Source organism: Crocodylus siamensis, chromosome 1, assembly GCF_052110815.1.
Source record: "Crocodylus siamensis isolate JL-2025a chromosome 1, ASM5211081v1, whole genome shotgun sequence".
Classification (NCBI taxonomy): Eukaryota; Metazoa; Chordata; order Crocodylia; family Crocodylidae; genus Crocodylus; species Crocodylus siamensis.
Window position 1 is genome coordinate 67063867 of NC_143395.1, and position 20468 is coordinate 67084334.

General features: G+C 42.1%; 1 protein-coding gene across 2 annotated transcripts in view; it reads right to left on the reverse strand.

Annotated features, from left to right (window-relative positions):
- ME1 (malic enzyme 1) overlaps positions 1-20468 on the reverse strand; it is a 297390-nt gene that overhangs the window by 252048 nt on the left and 24874 nt on the right. The window contains exon 2 of one of the 2 annotated variants that reach the window (XM_090035726.1): positions 8377-8457. The exons of the other annotated variant lie outside the window; for it this stretch is intronic. The gene's annotated coding sequence lies outside the window, so the exon portion shown is untranslated. The remainder of the gene's footprint in view (positions 1-8376; positions 8458-20468) is intronic. 2 annotated transcript variants of the gene reach the window in all.

Here is a 20468-nt window from a genome sequence, read left to right on the forward strand (position 1 = left end):
TCCATTTCAGTCCTAAATAGTCCGTATCTGATCAGTTATAGGACATCATATATTCATAGGGTGATGGCTCAGAATGAGGGAGAGAAGCAGATTCCACAGCAACACACACACACACGCACGGGCACGCACCAGGGGTGTCTGCTATACGATAACCTCCAGGTGAATATTTCTTATTAATATGATTCTTTAAAAAACATATTTTAAAGCCCACAACACACTCTGCCAATTGCTTTTAAGAAGCTTTACTCTCAGAAATTGCAATTTTTCCACGTTTTACATTTCTTAAGATATGTATTATAATTTCTTTTGGACAGCACTACAAATATATATAAAGCTCACACAGTACATGGATAGGGAGCAGGAAGAACACTGTAGTTCTTAAACATTAACTTCCATATGCTTTTTTCTTTGCACAGATAGTTTTAGAAAATGGAATTTCTTATCATAAATATTTAGTTCCTTTTCTCTAAGGAGAAACAAGAGGAACTTATACAAAAGAAACAAACTCCTATGCAATGCCCTAATGGATGAGAGAAGTCTTTTTTTCTAGGTCAAATGTATATGCTATATCCTGTGTATGGTATATGGTAAATCTGAACCCTGTTTTGCTGCCCTCTCTCTTGGCTTAGCTCTACTTTTCCCAACTTCCCCATTAATATTAGTAGCGCTGTTTCATGGATCATCCAGCAGAGAGTGCTCCAAGTCTAGTTTGGTTTACATGCTTCATTATCTCCTAGACTTGATGAGGATGCATCTCTGTCCCTTCAACTGAAAAAAGCCCACACGACACAAACATGTTTTATACATAACCCTATAAGCATCATGTGTCATGTATCAATCCATTTTGCAGCTGCTATACTCAAAACTGGAACTGGATAGGAGAATAATCCAATAAAAATCACAAACACAGACATGATAATACAGCTCTTATACCTTTAATCTAATCTTTTTCTTTAGTCAATACTGTTATTAAATTAAGGTCTTCTAGTAATTTATTACTTACAAATTAATGCCATATGGTAGTGATACTGTATGTGGAATTTGAGTTCCTTCGATTAGCCAGTTCGGTAATTTTTATTTAAATTATTTTCTCCATTAATACTTATTTAAAAACTTGAAGATTTCTTAAGCACCAGTGCTTTGGTTAACATGACATTTGAAGCACAGCTGCCCAAATTTATCTTATTCAGTCCAGGTTCCTAATTCTTACTCTACTGTTTCATTCCGTTCATAAGTTGTGGCTTTTGAGAACTAATGAAAGGCTACTCCAGGATCCTCTATGTTCTCTCTCTGTTTCAGGTTTCTGGGAAGCAAAAGAAATTTCCCACACATCTAACTATTAAAAAATGACCTTTCTTCTTCTTGGAGTAGAACTGTCAGTTGTTACCAACTCATGGCAAATGAATATTTACTTATTTCTGGATTCTGTTCTCCATTACTTGCCAATAGACTCCTCTTCAGTAATGACTCACATTACCACATACGGTATGAGAAACTGAGGTAGACATTTCTGCTACTACAGACATTTGGGATGGTTCAATTGGATTCAAAATGACCATCTGATTTAAATTTAGCTCGTCCCACTGCTGACTGTACACTTACAAAATCTGGTCTCAGTGACTGGCAGTCAGTTTAAACTTGTACAGGAGTTTCATGCACACAAACCAGTCTAAAAATTGCAGAACCTGGTTAAGATAAACCTAGATCCACGTAGTATCAAAATTATTTGATTTAAAAAGTCAAATTTCTGTCCACTTTCCCTGTGCAGCCCTGGGGCTGAGAAAACCCAGTAACTGGCCCTAGCCCCAGGGCTGCTCTTTTCATCTCTTCCTCCCCCTCAAACTGAGCTATTTTTTGCCTCACTGGACCAGCCAGCCCTCTGAACTCCCGTTCCACGAGCTGCTCAAGGTGCAGCCACTTACCAGCGTTCACTAATGCTAGAGCTGAAAAAGAAAGTCCCACATGGGTGAAGGGGCAGGAAGGATGGGGATGTAGGTTCGCTGGGGGGAGTTGGGGGGCTAAGAGTAGCCTCTGATCCCTCCAAGCCCCCATAGTTTCATAGTTTGTAGGGTCCAAAGGGACCTGAGCAGATCAAGTCCAACCCCCTGCCTTGGCAGGAAAAAGTACTGGGGTCAAACGACCCCAGCAAGGTGTTCATCTAGATAGGGTTTGCCTGGGTGGGGGCCATTGAGCCAGCCCTCACTGCCCTGGCTAGGGAGCAGAGGGTGGAGCCAGCCCTACCCTCTGGAGCAGACAGCACAGTCCAGCTCAGGGCTGCAAACCAGGCTGGGATGCTGGGGGGCTGTGATTTAACTTAAACCAGGAAGGGGTCTGGGACAGAAGTTTCTGGCCTCAGGTGGAGCTTGTCTTACAAGTTATCCTCAGGAATCTCTAGAGACAGGATCCTCTGTTCTCTCCCTCTCTGCTCCCTCTCCCACCCACCCCCAATCATACTGTGATCTTAGTACACTGCCTGTGGAACACTGGCGGTACATGTACTCTCAGAGGCTGCTCTTTGAATGACTTGGCATTTGACTAGCTGCACACACGTCACTATATTTTTCTGTGGCACTGCAAATTTCCTGCAAATTCTTAATGTTTCAGATTAATACCTGTCTATATCATTAGAGCAACAGCAGTTAAAAACACTTGAGAGAGAGATGTTACATTTAGGGTTAGAATGCGAATGAGACAGAGAATCAGGTCCCAAACCAAATAAGGTACAATGTCAACCATAATACATATAGCTAATGCCTCTATACATTTTGGACATGAAAGCAGAAAAGATTTTAGTAGAGTTCAACTAAGGCAACATGTCACTTGATCCCTATACTTCCTGAAACATACTCAGTAGGAGACTAGACTTTTTTTAAATGTTACTTTGTTCTTGGGTTACACTCTTGAATGGTTTTCAACACAGACTTCTAGTGCAGAAGAAAACACTAGGCCAGGACCTGATAAAAAACGGGGTTTTAGCAAGATGCACGAAGTTGAAGAAGCAGTTACAAAAAAAAAAGCCTGAAGCAGAAGACTCTAGAAGTGCAGTGCAAGTAACAAATCTAGGAGAAGGTATGGGACCTGAACCTGTTCAGCCTCCACAAGAGAAGGCTGAGGGGGGATCTAGTGGCTGTTTACAAACTAGTCAGAGGGGACCAGCAGGCACTGGGGGAGTCCCTTTTCCTCAAGCACTCCCAGGAGTGACTAGAAACAACTGACATGAGCTGGCAGAGGGCAGATTTAGGCTAGATATCAGGAGGCACTACTTCACTGTCAGGGCAGCTAGGATCTGGAACCAACTTCCAAGAGAAGTGGTGCAGGCTCCTACCCTGGGGGTCTTTAAAAGAAGGCTGGATGAACCCCTGGCTGGGGTCATTTGACCAAGTACCCTTTCCTGCTATGGCAGGGGGTCAGACTTGATGATCTGCTCAGGTCCCTTCCGACCCTACCAACTATGAAACTATAAAACAATCCAAAATTTCTGTTTCCAAAATCCTTGTTACGGAACAATCCTCCTTGGTATCACTTCACAAGTGTAATATTGTACTGAAGATGACTTGTTGATCAAGTACCAATGATGCTGGGAAAAGGATTGAAGGAAAAAAAGGCTACCAGAGGTAGGGAAGCTTAAGTCAGGGGTTGGCAACCCCTGGCACGCGTGCCGAGCATGACACGCGAGGCCATTTTGCTTGGCATCCCATGGCCAGACCCAGCTCCAGGTAGCTGCTGCCAGTGACAGAGCCCAGGCTGCTCCCAGCAGGGCTTGCAGCATCCCAGCTGCCTGCTAGGAGCAGCCCAGGATCCTGGCTGACAGCAGCTCCCCAGTACTGGGGCCGGCTGCAGCCGGAAGGCTCCAAACAGCTGTGCCGGGCTCCGGCATCAGCTCCACACCACCACATGCAGGCACGCCTCAGAGCGGGTGGTGGGGGAGGGACCTGAGACAGTGCAACCCTGGTCTCACCCCCACTCCCAGCATGGAGGTGATGAGCCCAGCACAGCTGTTTGTAGCCAGCCCGGCCTCTGGGCAGCTGCAGCAAGCAGCGGGCAGAGTGCAAACAGCTGCGCTGGGCTCATCACCTCCAAGCTGGGAACAGGGGAGAGACCAGGGTTGTGCTCCCTCAGGCCCCTCCCCCACCACCCACTCTGAGGCTTGCCTACACGTGCTGGTGCAGAGCTGATGCTGGAGCTCAGCGCAGCTGTTTGGAGCCTCCCGGCTATGGCCGGCCCCAGTACTGGGGAGCTGCTGCCAACCCGGATCCTGGGCTGCTCCCAGCAGGCAGCCGGGATGCTGCAAGCCCTGCTGGGAGCAGCCTGGGCTCCAGCAGCTATCCAGAGCCAGGGTAGCTGCTGGCAGCCACAGAGCCCGGGCTGTGGGGCAAGGGACAAGCAGGGCATCCTGCCATATACCCCTTGCCCTCATTTTGTTTTTCTGCCATGCCAGCACTCCAGCACCTTCCAAGGTAGGCATTGTGGTGTTTTTCAGCACTCCAGCCAAAAAACATTGCCTTCCCCCTGGCTTAAGTGGATATGAGCTGCATTATTTAAAAAAAAAGAAAAAAAAAAGTGAGAGGCAAGGTGTAGGAGACTGCATCTCTCCACCAAGACTTCAGACTCCTCAGTTAGCTAACTATCCATAACACTGGATGATACTGGTAATACAGGTTCTGTAGAGTTTGCAGAGGTCAGGTGGCCCATCCTTCAGTGATTTCATGACTGAAAGACTCTAATATTACTACAGTAAACTCTAGTTAAATGGTGCATTGGATAATTCAGCACTATGGTTTAAATCACTATTGTTTCTATTCCCTGCCAGCATTACTGCCTCCCCAACTGAATGATAAATTCCTGATAATCAGTCACTACTGGATAATTTGCCATTATTTGGATTCTGTTTGGAGTGAAAAAAAGATTAACCACTTTTCTGTAGTAAACTGCTACACTAACAAATTTGATTCTAACAGATATATTTAACATTTATTTAGTAAAAATACATAACTATTTGTATAAAAAGCAAGAGCTAAAATCTTAAATACAGTACTAGTACCGACGATTTTCTTTTTGACTTGGGCCCCCCCTTTGGCGAATTTCTAGAGTACACTATGAAATTAATTCTACTCAAGAAATGAAGCAATTGCACTGCAGATACTCTGTAAGTAATGCTACTAATTACAAGTAGGCAATTCAGTTATAATCAAGAGTGCTTTGGCTTGTCATGTTTTCAATGCTTTTCTCCCCTTCCTTTATGAAAGAGGCTAAGAATAGCACTAAGTCTCCCAAAAAGAAAATGAAAGAAAACAAGTCTGAAAATAGCTTTTTATATTATTTTTAAAAATGCAATCCTTTGTGACTACTGTTACCAGATTATAATTACTACTCCAAATGGGATATTTTCCAATGAGAACGGTGATAAGATACTGCAAAATATAGATACACTCCCTATTGCAATACTTACATGTGAACACACACAAGCACACACTAATACTTCTATTAGAAATTCTAGTAGAACACTTCACACAGGGAGAAGAGGCTTTGCTAAAAGAGGGAAAATATGCCTGTTGCTATATAGTTTCATAGTTTCTAGGGTCGGAAGGGACCTGAGCAGATCATCTAGTCCAACCCCTGCCATGGCAGGAAAGAGTACTGGGGTCAAACAACCCCAGCAAGATGTGCATCTAACCTCCTCTTAAACACCCCCAGGGTAGGAGCCTGCACCACTTCTCTTGGAAGTTGGTTCCAGATCCTAGCCGCCCTGACAGTGAAGTCGCGCCTCCTGATAGCTAACCTAAACCTACCCTCTGCCAGCTTGTGACCGTTATTCCTGGTCACTCCTGGTGGTGCACGGGGAAATAGTGACTCCCCCAATGCCTGCTGATCCCCCCAACAGTTTATAACAGGCCACAAGATCCCCCCTCAGCCTTCTCTTTTGGAGGCTGAACAGGTTCAGGTCCCTTAGCCTCTCCTCATAGGGCCTGCCCTGCTGTCCCCTGATCATACGAGTGGCCCTCCTCTGGACCCTCTCCATGCTGTCCCTCTTGAAGTGTGGCGCCCAGAACTGGACGCAGTACTCCAGCTGCGGCCTGACCAGTGCCGCATAGAGAGGGAGGATCACCTCTTTGGACCTGCTCAAGATGCATCTGTGGATGCATGACAGGGTACGGTTGGCCTTCCTAAATGCCTCCCCACACTGCCGGCCCATGTTCATCTCGGAGTCAATGATGACTCCAAGATCCTTTTCCGCCTCCGTGCTGACAAGAGGGGAGTTCCCCAACCTGTAGGTATGGTGCTGGTTGTTCCTCCCCAGGTGCATCACCTTGCACTTGTCTGTGTTGAAACCCATCCTATTCTCGTCTGCCCACCCTTGTAACCTGTCTAGGTTCGATTGTAGCCTGTTGCATCCTTCCAGTGTGCCCACGTCCCCCCACATCTTAGTGTCATCAGCAAATTTGAACAGGGTGCTTTTTACCCCCTCGTCCATATGTGCTAATTTCTCCCAATGCCGTATAAACCCTGCAAATCTAAAGAGATTTGATAAACTCAGTGTATTTAGCCATCCTTACCGTTGGCTTTCACAGACTAAAATGAAATTAAACAAACTACATAAACCTGCCAAATTCACAATTACTATAGTCTATTCTATTGACCAAATTAAGAAACAAAATCTTTCTTTTCATCTGGTTTGCATCATCTGAACATAAAAGAAATCTATAATGTAAACAGTAATATTTTAAACACTGTGTTGTGCAATTGCTCATAGAGCTAATGCTCATATGTCTGGATGACTGTGGTCATGCAAAGTGGTCAAGTATTACCCCAATGCTAACAATGGCAGGCACTAAAGAAGAGTCTAATACATACAACCACCAAGACACTGGAGTAAAATTATAGACTGCACTTCAATTTTGTTTTAACTGGTACCTCAATAGAGAAAATATGTTTGCAACATTACAACAGACTTTCCAGAGTCAAGTGAACAATTATTACTAAAAAGAAAAAATTTAAATATTCGCCTGACACCGGAAAGGCTGCTTCAGCATTGTCTTTTTGCTGGACAGGCAATAACTAAAATGCCTAGTTATTTTACAACTGCTAACAGATCCAAGTATGCAACTCTTCTTTGCCCTTCAATTCATAGCTGACTCCTTGCATATACACTAGATATTTTCTTTGAGAATTCTGACTAGTGTAAAAATAGGTTTAAAAGACAGCGGTTATAAACACAATAGTCACCCATAACTGTTCTTAGCATTTATACGTAACAGTATTTAAACTAGTGGCTGCTGGCATGCTCACCATTAAGCTGATGGAGCTGAAGTGACAGTACCAAGACTGCCCGTGTGGTCTATGAGCCTTGGGGTCCAACCTAGAACATAGCCAAATGGACTCCCCCCCTTTCCCCTACATTGATTTTAGGAGCAAGATTTGCAAGCTCTACCTTGCAAAAACTCCTGCATGTTTCAACTTTGGGAAACATGATCTGGTCTTTTTTAAAACCAAGAGGGCCTAACAGATCAACAAAATCAAGGCAATCTGTTTCTGTAAATAATGCAGCTCATGGAGGACTAGGAAGGTTCTGGAAGAACAAAGATACAATAACAGTACAGGTACTCCTCACAGCGTTAACGCTGTCCCAGTTATTACATCGCTAATCTATCAGAAAACGTACTCGCTTAAAGTCGCGCAATGTTCGGTTATAACATTGTTTGCCCACCGCCTGCTAGTATGTAACTACTGTGACATAATTGGATCCGCTTAAGATCATTTAGCTTAAAGTCGCATTTTTCAAGAACGTTACTACAACTTTAAGCGAGAAGTAGCTGTAATTATAACAAACTTAACTCTGTCCCACAAATGGAAAGTCATTTTATACAATCCACATTTTCAATAAAATTCAAGTCAAACGATAACACCACTGATGAAAAGCCATATAGTCTTATTGCTGAAGTCCCAGTTTTCTTTCTAATACTAAATTGGTCATTACTATATTCATTCCAAAAGAAAAAAAAATGGAACAATAGCATTATCTGATCCTTCTTTAAAATATTTTTCTTTCCATATGCATAAAATATTATTTCTGACATATTTCCAATACAGCTCAGGTTTAAAGTGAATTGTGTTCAAATCTTAAAAGCATTTTTAAAGTTTAGATGACTGTCAAAAGTTAATCTAAATCCAGTTAGGATAAATTGTAGTTACTTGGACGTAGATAATAAAAAGTAATAGAGAAAATAGTAATAGTAAGAAAGAACATAAAACAGATTATAAAACCATAGCAATAACCAAAATATTTAGCCACAATCCCCAAGTATGGACTATTCTAGACATCTCAGGTCATTTTATTTAAGTACAAAATGTGACTCAACTGATTGTTTATATTTTTACCTTAATTTTTCTTTAAACCAGTGTTTTTCAGTAAAGCCTCTTCTACAGCAACTGGAAAGATTGCTCAATAATGACTCAAGCCTAAAACAAGGGTACAAACTTTAATCAGGCAAAAAGCTATCATTTTCTAACAGGGATTATAAATGGATATTCTAAAAAGGACTGCAGTTGAACAAGAGTATTTCAGGCTTTAAAGTTAAAATATATATATATATATATATATGGAAAAGCATTAGAGTCAGCAAAGACCTTAAGGCAAGACCCTAAAATTTAGCACTTGGATAGCTTTCACTAGAGGCCTAACTGGCAGAGTTTGTCTTTTGGGCAGCAGAGACGTACCTGACAGCATCTGCAACTTAGGGTGCCAGAATGGAGGCAGGAGGTTAGAGGCTCTGGCTGTGTGGGACATGACAAGGGCAGGATGCTGCTGCAAGGGGAGATGTTACCAGCAGTAGCAAGGTTAACCCTTCCCTGGCCCCACAGATAGATTCATATGGCAACTGACCATGCAAAGCCCCTAGCTGGCATGACTAAAGGGCCAGGGAAGGGTTCACTGGCTGTTGGCTCCAACATCTCTCCTTGAATCATTATCGCGAGCTTTTCCCATAGGAAGGGAGGGTGTGGCTGACAAGGAGACTTCCTGACAACTTTCCTCTTCATGTGGCCAAAGCCTCAAACTCCCTGCCTTCATTCCAGCACACTTCCTTTACTGAATGCCAGAGGGGTTCTTGCCCTGATCACCCTTACATTACTGGCTTTCATGCATTTTAATCAAAAGGGTCCAATTCATTAATTTAAGATGACTCCTTGCATTATGCAGGACAAGAATCCCAACCACACCTCCCACAGTTAAATCAAGCCATAATGTCTAATAGAGTGTGAGCAAATCTTTCAGACAGAGGCGAGATGCTCCTAAGGTTAACTGATTAATTTCAATGAACAAACTGTTTTTGGTCAGAACTTCTTTTGCTTTAGTTTCTGTTGTGTCTTTGTCTGCTAAATCAAAAGCATTATACTATGAGAAATGTTCTCCTCATGTAAGGGATATTAATCTACTCATCACTCAACTTCATTGTAGACAAACTAAATAAACTGAGCTTCTTCAGTCTTCTCTCCATAAGACAGACGTTGCAAATCTCAAATCATTCTTTTATAAACCCTCTCCAATCTACTCATATCCTTTTCAGAGTGTGCATATTAAAACTTGCCATGGTATTCTAGTAAATAGCTTAATTAACCCTATACACAAATGGTAATTCCATCTCCCTATCGTTATTTGATACTCCTTTACCACTATGTTCAAGGATCATACTTGTTACTTTTGCCATTATGGCTAGGGACAGAAGTTACACATAAGTGATCAGAAACTGGTTTAAACCTGTAACAGAACAGAAGTTCTGAGCACATAAACCAGTTTCAAAATGGCCAAAACCAGTTTGAGATAAACCTGGTTGAATGTTGAGTGAGTTAAGTCTGATACTACTCAAATCGGTTTATGCAAGTTCTGTCCCAGACCCTTTCCTGGTTTAACTTAAAGCAGAGTTGCTCAGTTGCATGCTGTGCAGCCCTGGGCTGTGCTCTCTGCTCCAGTGGAGCAGGGGTGGCCCTGCCCCTCAGCTCCCTAGCCAGAATAGGGACGGGGCATGGCTAGATGCCAGCTCCCCTAAGGCAAAGGAGGCAGGGAAGAGGCTTATTTCCCCCTCCTTCCCCTGTTCCACCAGCACAGACCCCAACAGGGTCTGACAGGCAGGGGTACAGCAGACCCTGCCAGGCATTTCTCCATTCACTGCTCCAGTGGCAGGGGCACGGCCAGCCCCAGCAGTAGCCTCAAGTGAACTGGCCAGGGAGGAAGTTTAATTCCCTCCCTGTCCCACCAGCATGGACCCACCTCAGGGTCTGCCTGGTGCTCCCCCCTCGCTGCCACAGTGGCAGGAACATGAGTGTGGCCAGACATTTGGCAGGAACATGAGTGTGGCCAGACATTGGCTGGCATGGCCCCCTGAGGCAGAGGAGGCAGGAAGGGGGTTTATTCCCTACCACCCCCTCTGCCCCCGGGGAACCGCAGCCAGCGTCTGCCCACCCTGACCACTGCTGCTACCAATTCCTCCCTGTGTGGGCTGTGCAGCAGAATAAGCCCCCTCCCTGCCACCAGATGCCAGAGGGAGGGGAGGGACAGGGGAAATAAACCCCCTCCCTGCCCCTTGCCTAAGGGGGCCAAGCCAGCCAGCCTCTGGCTGTACCCCTGCCCATGTGGCTGCAGCAGGGACCATGATTGGGCCCGCAGCCCCTCTCCTGGTTTCCTGGAGAGTTCAAGCCTCTTCCTGGCCAGGGGGCTACACTGTGGGGTGGTCAGAGTTGCCACAGACTGCATGTGGTGAGCGACATCAGCACTAGAGAGGGCCTCAGGGGGCTATACCAGCCGGCATCTGGCCACCCTCCACCCCTGCTGCTGCAGTGGCAAGGGGGGAACACCAGGCAGACAAAGGCTCACATCTGTGCTATTGGGACAAAAAGGAAAGAATTAAACCCCTCCCTGGCCAGTTCACTGGAGGCTACTGCTGGGGCTGGCCACCCCCTCACCAGCACAGCTTCCCTGCAGCTGAGGGCTGCTATAGTGCCCCCCAGCTTTTGGCCTGAACCACTGTGGGCTTGTGCCTACATTTCCTGAACATTTATTCATTTGCAAATTGGTTCAATCTAGGCAGGTTGGAGTAATTGAATTAATTCAGGCTGTGGCTTTTTGAATGTCTGTCCCCAACCTACGTCATACTGCAAAGCTCATGGTTATTTCTTATCCATCATGACCCCATATCTCTTTTTAAGTCACTGCTTTCCCAAACACTTCTCTTCCGATCACTGATAGAGGTAATAACCAGCTTCAGGCCAAGAACATATACCTTCAAGCCTGTACGAGAAATATTCCCATTGGATATTGAATCTCCATTTACACGTACCTTCAGACCCAATCAGTTTTTCAGTCTTAAACCTATTTTAAAGATTGATTTTGCAGTGTGTTCATTTTAATAGAAATATTGTATAGTAGTATAAGTTCGTTTTCTGTTTAAAGTATCTGATGTCAGCTACTTTTATCAGACACATCACATACATATTCACATCAAAACTTGTATCAAGTATGATGACCTGTTTGTTCCAAAGCAATGGTTTCCAACATTTTTAGACCCAAGGCATCCCTCAAATAATGTCAGCTTTTACTCCTTTCTTGACTACAGAAAAAAAATTATAGAACAATTATTCTCTTGACAAGAACTCAGAAAGATCACAATAGGACAGAATGCTTTTGAGACAATAATTTATTTGGAATCTCTGGATGAATCTTCTGAATTATATGTAGGTGCATGCATACCTAACAATGCTAATATTAACTGGCTACCCATGGCAATCTTACAGCATCCTAGTTGACCATCTAAAGCCAGGATAATTCTCCTTAATATAGTCAGTCCATTTAACTATTGGCCCAATATAAAGCTCCCCACCCCAGTCCTCTAGGACTTCCCTCCTATTAAAAGATATGTTAAATATCAGTATCTGTGGCTTTAAGTTCCTCAGCCTCTGCAGGACTTGGTAACTTCAGCAGTAGCAGTTTAATATCCCTAGTTACTATTGGAAGAGAGAGTGTTTCCATTATCACTGTCTGATGTAAATATATCATCCAACCTTTCTAAATCAAATAAATATTTATTGAACATTTCTGCTTTTTCTTCATCGATTACTGACCTAAACTACTGAATAAAACCTGTTTATTCAGAATATACTCTAATTTTTCATTATTGATCTTTTTTGTCCCTGTTCACCCTGAAGATTTTTTTGTTGATACCTGTGGCTAATTTATAACTGCCACCACCTCCCCCTGCCCCCAACCCACTTTGTTTCCTCCTAGTTACTGCTACAGTCAATACCTTTTTCTTAACTGTATAGATTTTTCCTCCACTGAAATACAGTTTTCTTTTCTGACTGTGGAGAAAGAGACTAGTAGTTAGCCTGAAAACTAACAGTGAAATACTATTGTTACTAAATAAACAGCATACACACAAAAAATACTGAAAACTGCTGGAGTGAGAATGACAGAAGAAAAAGTCAAGTGATTTGAAAAGAGAAGAGAAAGGTTATCTAGAGCCAGCCAGCAAGAAGAAAGGAATGCAGAACAATTCTGCTGAAGTAATTAACTGCCTAAACTAAAAACCCATACAAATTCAGCCACCAGAATCTCTCCAGTGCTAGAATGCAGCTCCAGTCTTAGCAACACATTAGCACTTATTTATGGATAAGCTGTAAAGCACAGCTCCCTAAGAAACAATAAAAAATTCCTTAAATATTATAACATAGTATAATTAACAGCAAGCATGTTTGGGAATTTAAGGAAACTTAAAGAATTAAAGTGTTTTAAATTCTTAAATGGGGTACACAGAAAAATGACATGTGCGCATATGAAGTGCAGAGTCTACTGCACAGTGATAAATATCTAGACTTTAATCTTTATTTGTCTAGCATGATTTACATTTATTCATCCAAATTTTCACTGCAAGTAAGGGAAATTAAAAGCCTCAGACAGTATTTCAAGAATTTTAAAAAATGCACTGGAGGTCTTCATTATGAAAACGGTTCGTTAATGTTTATACCAAAATTCAATTTTAAAAACAAATGAACAAAAACAAAGACCCTCTGCCTCTCCCTCTACCCCCCCACCCCAAAATGCATCAAACCCTCCAGCTTTCCAGCTTTAAAAAATGACTGAGGCCATGCTCCCAGCCTTTTTTCCCCTCTAGAAAGTGAAAGTTATTAGCAACTACCTGCGTCACTATTTATACTCAATTACTGTACTTTACAAAAAAACTCTAACAAAAGGAAAACATTTTCTTCTCTAGGTAAAAGCAACTGCCTCCAGTGTTCTTCAAAAGAATGTAAAAAAGTTCCTTAAAAAGATTCTTAGTAATAAACTACAAGGAGGATTGAAACCATTACTTTACCATTCAGCAAAAAGTGTATATCAATGCATGTAAAATTCTAAGGAAAAAATCCAAATATGCAATTTTTTTTGATCATTTGTATGAAATTTACCACATGAAAGTGTTCCAGAAAACTTATTTGCCTCTGTATGTATAAGCACTCTTCTAATTTTCATAATCCCAGGGTTTGTAAAATGGAACGTCATCCCCTTTGTATACATTTGTGATAGTTTTTATTGAATTTGTTTTCTATGTATAGCTTTATGTAGTACATAAATGTATTGCATTTCACACTAATGGCAGGTTTTAAAGGTCAGGAACAAAGAACAGGTGCAAGGGAATCGTCATTTGTGATGCTAGGCAGAAGGAGGACCTTTTTTTTTTTTTTTTGGACCAGTCCTGGAAGCACTTTAATACCAGGTCAATGCATGGAGTGGATGGAGCACGCTCCGGTTCCACCACCCAATACCAAAAAGAATCTGCTCAATATAAACCTCCTGTGGAGGACATATCAGCGGGCCAAAAGCCCCACATGAGCGGAATGCAGGGAGAGGCTGCAGGGCCTGCCCGGCAGAAGGAGGACCACCACAGAACAGCAGTTTATTATAACTGCACAGAAATGGTTTTTAATCACATAGACCAGTGGTTTTCAACTTGTGGTCCATGGACCTCTGGTGGCCTGCAGACTCTTCTTCAGCACTCCCTCACAGTTGAGACAGATAACAACATGATCATGGAAGACGATCAGTATCTCTGAAGATGGCTGATGAGGCCTATCCTGGATCAACAAACTACTGCAGCTTGAACGTGTGTTTGTTTGGGTGGGTGGCGCTGGATTTTTTTTGTTTGGTCCAAGACACAATTTTTCTGCCACTTCCTCTTTTCCATCTCCTGTTGTGGTCATGAGGTTTCAAAGTACTGAGATCCCTGCAGCAGATTCTTCCTCCACTTGGGGAAGTCCTAGGTAATAGTCTCTTATGAGTTGACATCTATGTTGCATTTTTTTTAAGTTGGTCTTGAGGACGTCCCTGAAGTGCTTTCTCTGCCCTGCTCCTGAGCATACACCTTGGCTGAGCTGGGAGAATAAAACTTGCTTTCAGAGTCTAGAGTCAGACAACTGGATAACATAGAACTTGATACCAGATGATCATTGCTTCAGTACTCATGGTGTCTGCTTGCAGGAGGACACTAATACTGGTACCTCTCTCTTCCCACTGGATTTGGAAGAACTCCCTAAGGCAGTGTTCTTGGTACTTCAACAACTTTAGATGTCCCCTGCATGTCGTCCACCTCTCAGCTCCGTATAGCAGGTAGGGATCATAACTGCTTGATAAACCATTAGCTTGGTTTCAGATCTGATGTCGCAATCTTCAAACACCCATTTCCCCAGGCATCCAAAGGATGCAGTTGCACATTTAAGGTGAATTTGGATTTCATCTATGTCAGCCTTCTGTGAGATATGGCTTCCAAGGTACAGGAAATACTCAACAATTCTCCAGAGTCTCACCAGGGATCTGGATCACCAGAGGTAAGACATGTTCATCAGGAGCTTGGCGGTGGAGGACCATAGCCTTCCAAATATTAAGCATCAATCCAATTTTTAATCTCTTGGTAAAGATGTTGACAATTACTTAAAAGGTCCACTTTTGAATGAGCGCACAGTACAGCATCATCAGCATACTGGAGGTCAATGACTAGGGTCATGGCGGTCTTGGTTTTGACTCTGAGTCTGCTGAGGTTAAACAGCTTATCATCCATTTGATAGTTTAGCTCCACTTCGGCTGAAAGCTTGTTGGTGGTCAGATGTAACATGACAGCAAGGAATATTGAGAAGAGGTGTTGAAGCAATGATGCAGCCTTGCTTAATTCCCGTTTTAACTTCAAAAGGGATCTGTGATGGATCCATTACTGAGAACCACCGTTTGCATACCAGCATGGAGCAGGCAGAGAAAGGTGACAAAATTTTGGTAGGCATCCACACTTTAGAAGGATTCTCCACAACACTTCTCAGCTGATGGTTGCAAGCTTGTGTGAGGTCAAAGAAGGCTATGTAGATAGGCTTATGTTGTTCCTGGCATTTCTCCTGCAGCTGGTGAGCTGTGAAGATCATGTCAGTTGTGCCTCTTGATGCCCTAAACCTATACTGAGATTCCAGGAGGAGCTTTTCAGCAAGTAAAATGAGACCATTCAGAAGGGTTCTTGCAATGATCTTTCCTGTGGTGGACAGCAAGGCAAATCTCTCCGTAGTTTCCAAGTGGGACTGGTCTCCTTTCTTGAAGACTGTCATAATCATGGTATCCCTGAGGTCATCTGGGATTTTGTCATCATTCTGGATCCTTAAGCTGAGGGCATAAAGCTGTGAAGTGAGCTCCTCTTCTCCCTGTTTTAAGATTTCAGTGGAGATTCCATCCACTCCAGATGCCATATTTTTCATCTGCTTGATGGTTTTCCTCACCTCATTGTCAAGGATTAGAGGGATTCAGAGATTATCTCTGACTGGGTGTCACTGGATGGAATTGAGAACACTCTCATCAACAGCAAAGTCTAAATAGAGAAGGTCTTCAAAATGCTCCTTCCAACAGCCATTGATGGCTCCCCTTTCCTTGATCAGGTCTCTTCCATCCTTACATTTCAAAGAGGTTCAGCCCCAAGTGCTCAGACGTAGATGGCTTTGGTGGCACTGAAGAAACTGTGTATATCATGGATGTCAGCCAGATGTTGAATCTCCTTAGCCGTGCCTGTCCCCACTTGTTCTTCATAAATTGCATGTCTGTCTTTGGACCTCCACCTTGGCTTGTTGGAGATTCAATTTATTTTGCTTGGAGTTAGTGTCATTTTGCCAAACACAAAAGGCTTGTGATCAATCAACTCTTGGATCTCCTGTCATTCTCATCAAACCAGTCTTGATATTTCCTGGTACAGAAACCAAGAGTCTCTTCACAGGCACTAATGATGGCAGCCTTGAGATCACCTCACATGCTGCTGACATTCTCCTGTTGTTGTTGACTAGAATCCACCAGTTTTTTGTCGAGGCACTGATGGAAGTGGTTGCACTTGCTTGGGTCCTCAAGTCAATGTCAATCTTTCATCAGCATTGCCTCTTCTGCAGCCATTGTTTAGGAGCCAGTTTGTGTGACAAAAGAGCAGATGAGTCACTTATCCAGCAATAATAAGCTACTACCATAGCTCAGGTGATGCAGAATCTTTGTGATCCTGGGCACAAACAATGACATAGTCAATCAGGTGCCAATACTTAGATCGCGGGTGTTGCCATGATGTCTTCTGCCTGTTTTTCTGGCAGAATGGGGTGAAACCATGTGTCAAGCATTTGGATGCCAAGAGGTGGATGCCACTGGAGTTGACCTTTCCTATGTCTTCCTTGCCATTGAGTTTATGCAAGAGGTTTGAGTCCCTTCTGACTGGCATTGAAATCACAGACAGAAGAATAAGTATGTCTCCCTCCAGAACGTCAGAAAGGACTTGGTAGAGATTGGCACAGAATTCCTCCATGGTTTAATTGGTGGCATCAAGAGTTGGGACATGCGTGCTGATGACAGTGGCATGTTGGCTCCCTACCAGTTTGAGATGGAGTCATAAGGCGCTTATTAATAGCAATAGGGAACTTACTGAGTTGGTTTATGAGTTTATTCTTAATAGCAAAACCAACTATGTGAAGCTGACATCCTGATTCCTGTTTACACTTCCAGAAGAAGGTATAGCCACCTCCATGTTCTGTGAGCTGCCCGCCTCCTACTCTCCGGGTCTCACTCAGGGTATCTACTTTGATGTTGTGTCACCTGAGTTCTCAAGCCATGACTTTAGTGCAGCACTCTGGGCATTCACTATTAGGGTTGTCCATGAGGGTCCCAAAAATAATGGTCCATGGACCCCTGGGGGTCTGCAGACTGTCTATGGGGTCTGTGAAAGATGACTATGATCAAAGTATGTGAATACCAACACTTACAATTCAAAGGGGTCCATACCACCATTCAAAATTTCCAGAGGGGTCTTCACCTCCATTCTAAGTTTTTTTTAGGGGTCCACAAATGAAAAAAGGTTGAAAATCACTAATATGGACAATATTTATAATGAAATATCAGTGGTTGCAACTGTTACACCAAAATTTATTCCAGGAGTTAAATACAGGATCAAACCACAGTTTGGACAAAAGAAAGAATTAGGGACTAGATTTGAGATATTACAGGTTTTAGTAAACTGGAAAAAAATCAATGGGAACTCAAAACTTTGGATGAGATGAGACAATCCATAATTTAAAGATTCATTTCAGTTTTAGAGCCTGAAATATCATTTAATCTCAGTTACAGATATAAAGCAAAACACCAAAACATGTTTCTGGAATGTACTGTGACTATTATATGGAAACTTAAGAGAGATCAATTATGTAAATCCACCTGTCTACATGGTTTTAATATTCATGACTAATCATCTCATTCAGTTGAGCCAAAATACACTTTACATACTGATGATATCTATTTAGTCCAATTTACGTAGGTAATTGAGATTGCACTTAGGAAAAAAATGTCAATAAAAAACTTGCACTGAGGTTCAGTAGGTTACTTTTTGTTTTTTATTTACATTTGACTGCTTTTCAAGTGAGCAGAGCTCATGAAAAGTGAAGAGTAGATTAAAGAAAAGTGAATATTTATGTAGAGATAAAAATCAGAACTCAGGCTTAAGTCCAGCTAATACAGAACTGACTGATTTGGCAGAGGCAGAACACTTAATGAAAGAAAATTAAGGTAAGTTGCGAATTTAGGCAATGCCAAGAACTTTCTCCCAAAGGTCTTATTCACTTCATGTCACTACAGATTTGAGCAAAGGCCAAGTTCTTCACTGCTGAATTTCTGCCAGTAGAACAAAGAGATAACAATTGAATTAACTTTAAAAGAAACAGTATTATTCTAGATACACATTTAAAAAAAAAAGTCCAGTTATTATACCCTATTAACACAATTTTATTAAACTAAATTTAGCATTGAAGGGGGCAGAGGAAAGCAAATAAACAATACAGTTTTGCATTTAATTTTTATAAAATGTATTATTGTGTTTGTTATACAGTATACTTTAAACATTTTCTTTTCCTACAGGAATGCTATTGTGTGCTGAAAAGATCATACTCTGCCAAATTTACGACTGCCATAAGCAGACACAAGTGATTTGGATCACCGATTAAACAAGAACAAACATTTACCTTTGACCTCAAGTGAATTAAGACCCACTGGAGAAGTGGAATTTGAAGGTCTGAAAGGCAACGTATATATTGGGACATACAGTAATAATTGCACTGTAAAATTTTAAACAATTCTCACTGAGAAAAGACTAGGAGGTAATGAAAAAAATGAAACTTATTTACTTTCTTAAATGGCATATAAAGCTAAAATAAGAATAAGAAGATGGGATTGTATTCAGGTATATACATAATGGACACAAGTCTTACTCAAAATCCCAATGCTGACTGCTCCCCCATCTCCATGTTTGTCCCAGCGCATGCCACTTTGCCATACTTTGCACTGCTTCTCCCCCCCTCACCCCCTCAGGTTTTTTTGGATTTTTTTTTTCAGGGGGGAGGGGGGAGGAGTTGCTACCAGGAAATCCAAATGGCAAATTTTGCCCCAGTGCTGCAAGTTAGCAGTGCTGGACAACAGTTTAAAATGTGCAATGCGTGTGGTTTGTGGTATTGCAAAAAGGACTGTGATGTCAGAAACCACACATGCCTGCACATCTGGATCTGACTATGAAGTTTCAGAAACCATTTGTGGTCTGGGAAGATCCAAAACCAGTAACATAGAACAGCTTCACCTACTGGCCATCTACTGTTACTGCAGGCATCTCCACATACAACCAGCAAAATGCTTGAAAAGTTGATTGGCTGCCTACTCAGCCAACAGCATTTTTACAAATTGACTTTTAATCTTTTTATAGTTCCTGTGTGTGTTTTATTTTCCAACTGTTTAGGCCGATCCTGGAGTTTTGGGATAAAAACAAAAGAAGAGAACTGATCAGTATTGAAGGCTGTTTTAGACTGGACATAAGGAAAAATTTCTTTGTCATCCAAGTCTCCAAAGTCTGGAATAGACTCCCCCAGAAGTGGTGCAAGCACCTACTCTGGATACCTTCAAGAAATGCCCAGATGCTTATCTTGCTGGGGTCATTTGACCCCAACTGACTTCCTGTCCTTTGGGCAGGGGGCTGGACCCGATGATCTTGCAAAGTCCCTTCCAGTCCTAATGTCTATAAGATTCACAATTACACTGGTATTGATAAATTTTAAAACAAGTGTAATAGAATTATTTAATTTCATTGTTCAGGAATGTAATTTTTAATTAGCATCTAAGCTACTGAAGATTGAAGTCCCTCTCTTCCCTGTTCTTCTAAATTAATGCTTAAAATATTTAAACATTTTTTGACAATATATGTCCATTGTTGACCAGTCAAATACCCAAGCCCAGAGCTGGATGGAACCTCTTGGGTACAAAGTATTTAACCCTAGACCTACAAGCAATAAACATGGAAGTAGCAGGAAAATTGAGACCAAAAGTTCCATAGCTGTTGTCTAAAGGCACAAGTCAGCAACCTATGTCTTTTGATTTCTGCCATCTCAGACAAGGGCTCTGTTCAAAGTAAACCAAGCCTGTTAGGTGAGATGGCAAATCTGTCGCAAAGCTCTCTCCTGATGCCATACAGAGAAGCAGCAGCTGAAAAACAGAACTCATGCAGCTCAAACTGGCTTGTGCATTAACATCGCACAAACATGAATCAGAATTATGTCAGAAACTAACATAGAGCAAGAACAGCATGTCTTAGCACAGCACCACCTTGCACTACACAATCTGTTCCAACTCGTTACTACTTGTATAGAGAAGAAACTGAGTAGCATTTAGTTGCTACACCTCTTTTTATTTCCTTAAAGCAGGAGATGTAAAAGTTAAGATGCAAGAGCCAACACAAAGATTCTGAACAGAGTACTCACATTTACAGTAGTAGCCATGCAAAACAACTACTTGTATAGCTAAACAGAGGGGTGTTTAGTCTATGGTAGAAAGCAAGTTTAAGTTTATTCCTAATGTTATAATAGAAAAATTGCAATTAAAAAAAAAAAAAAAAAAA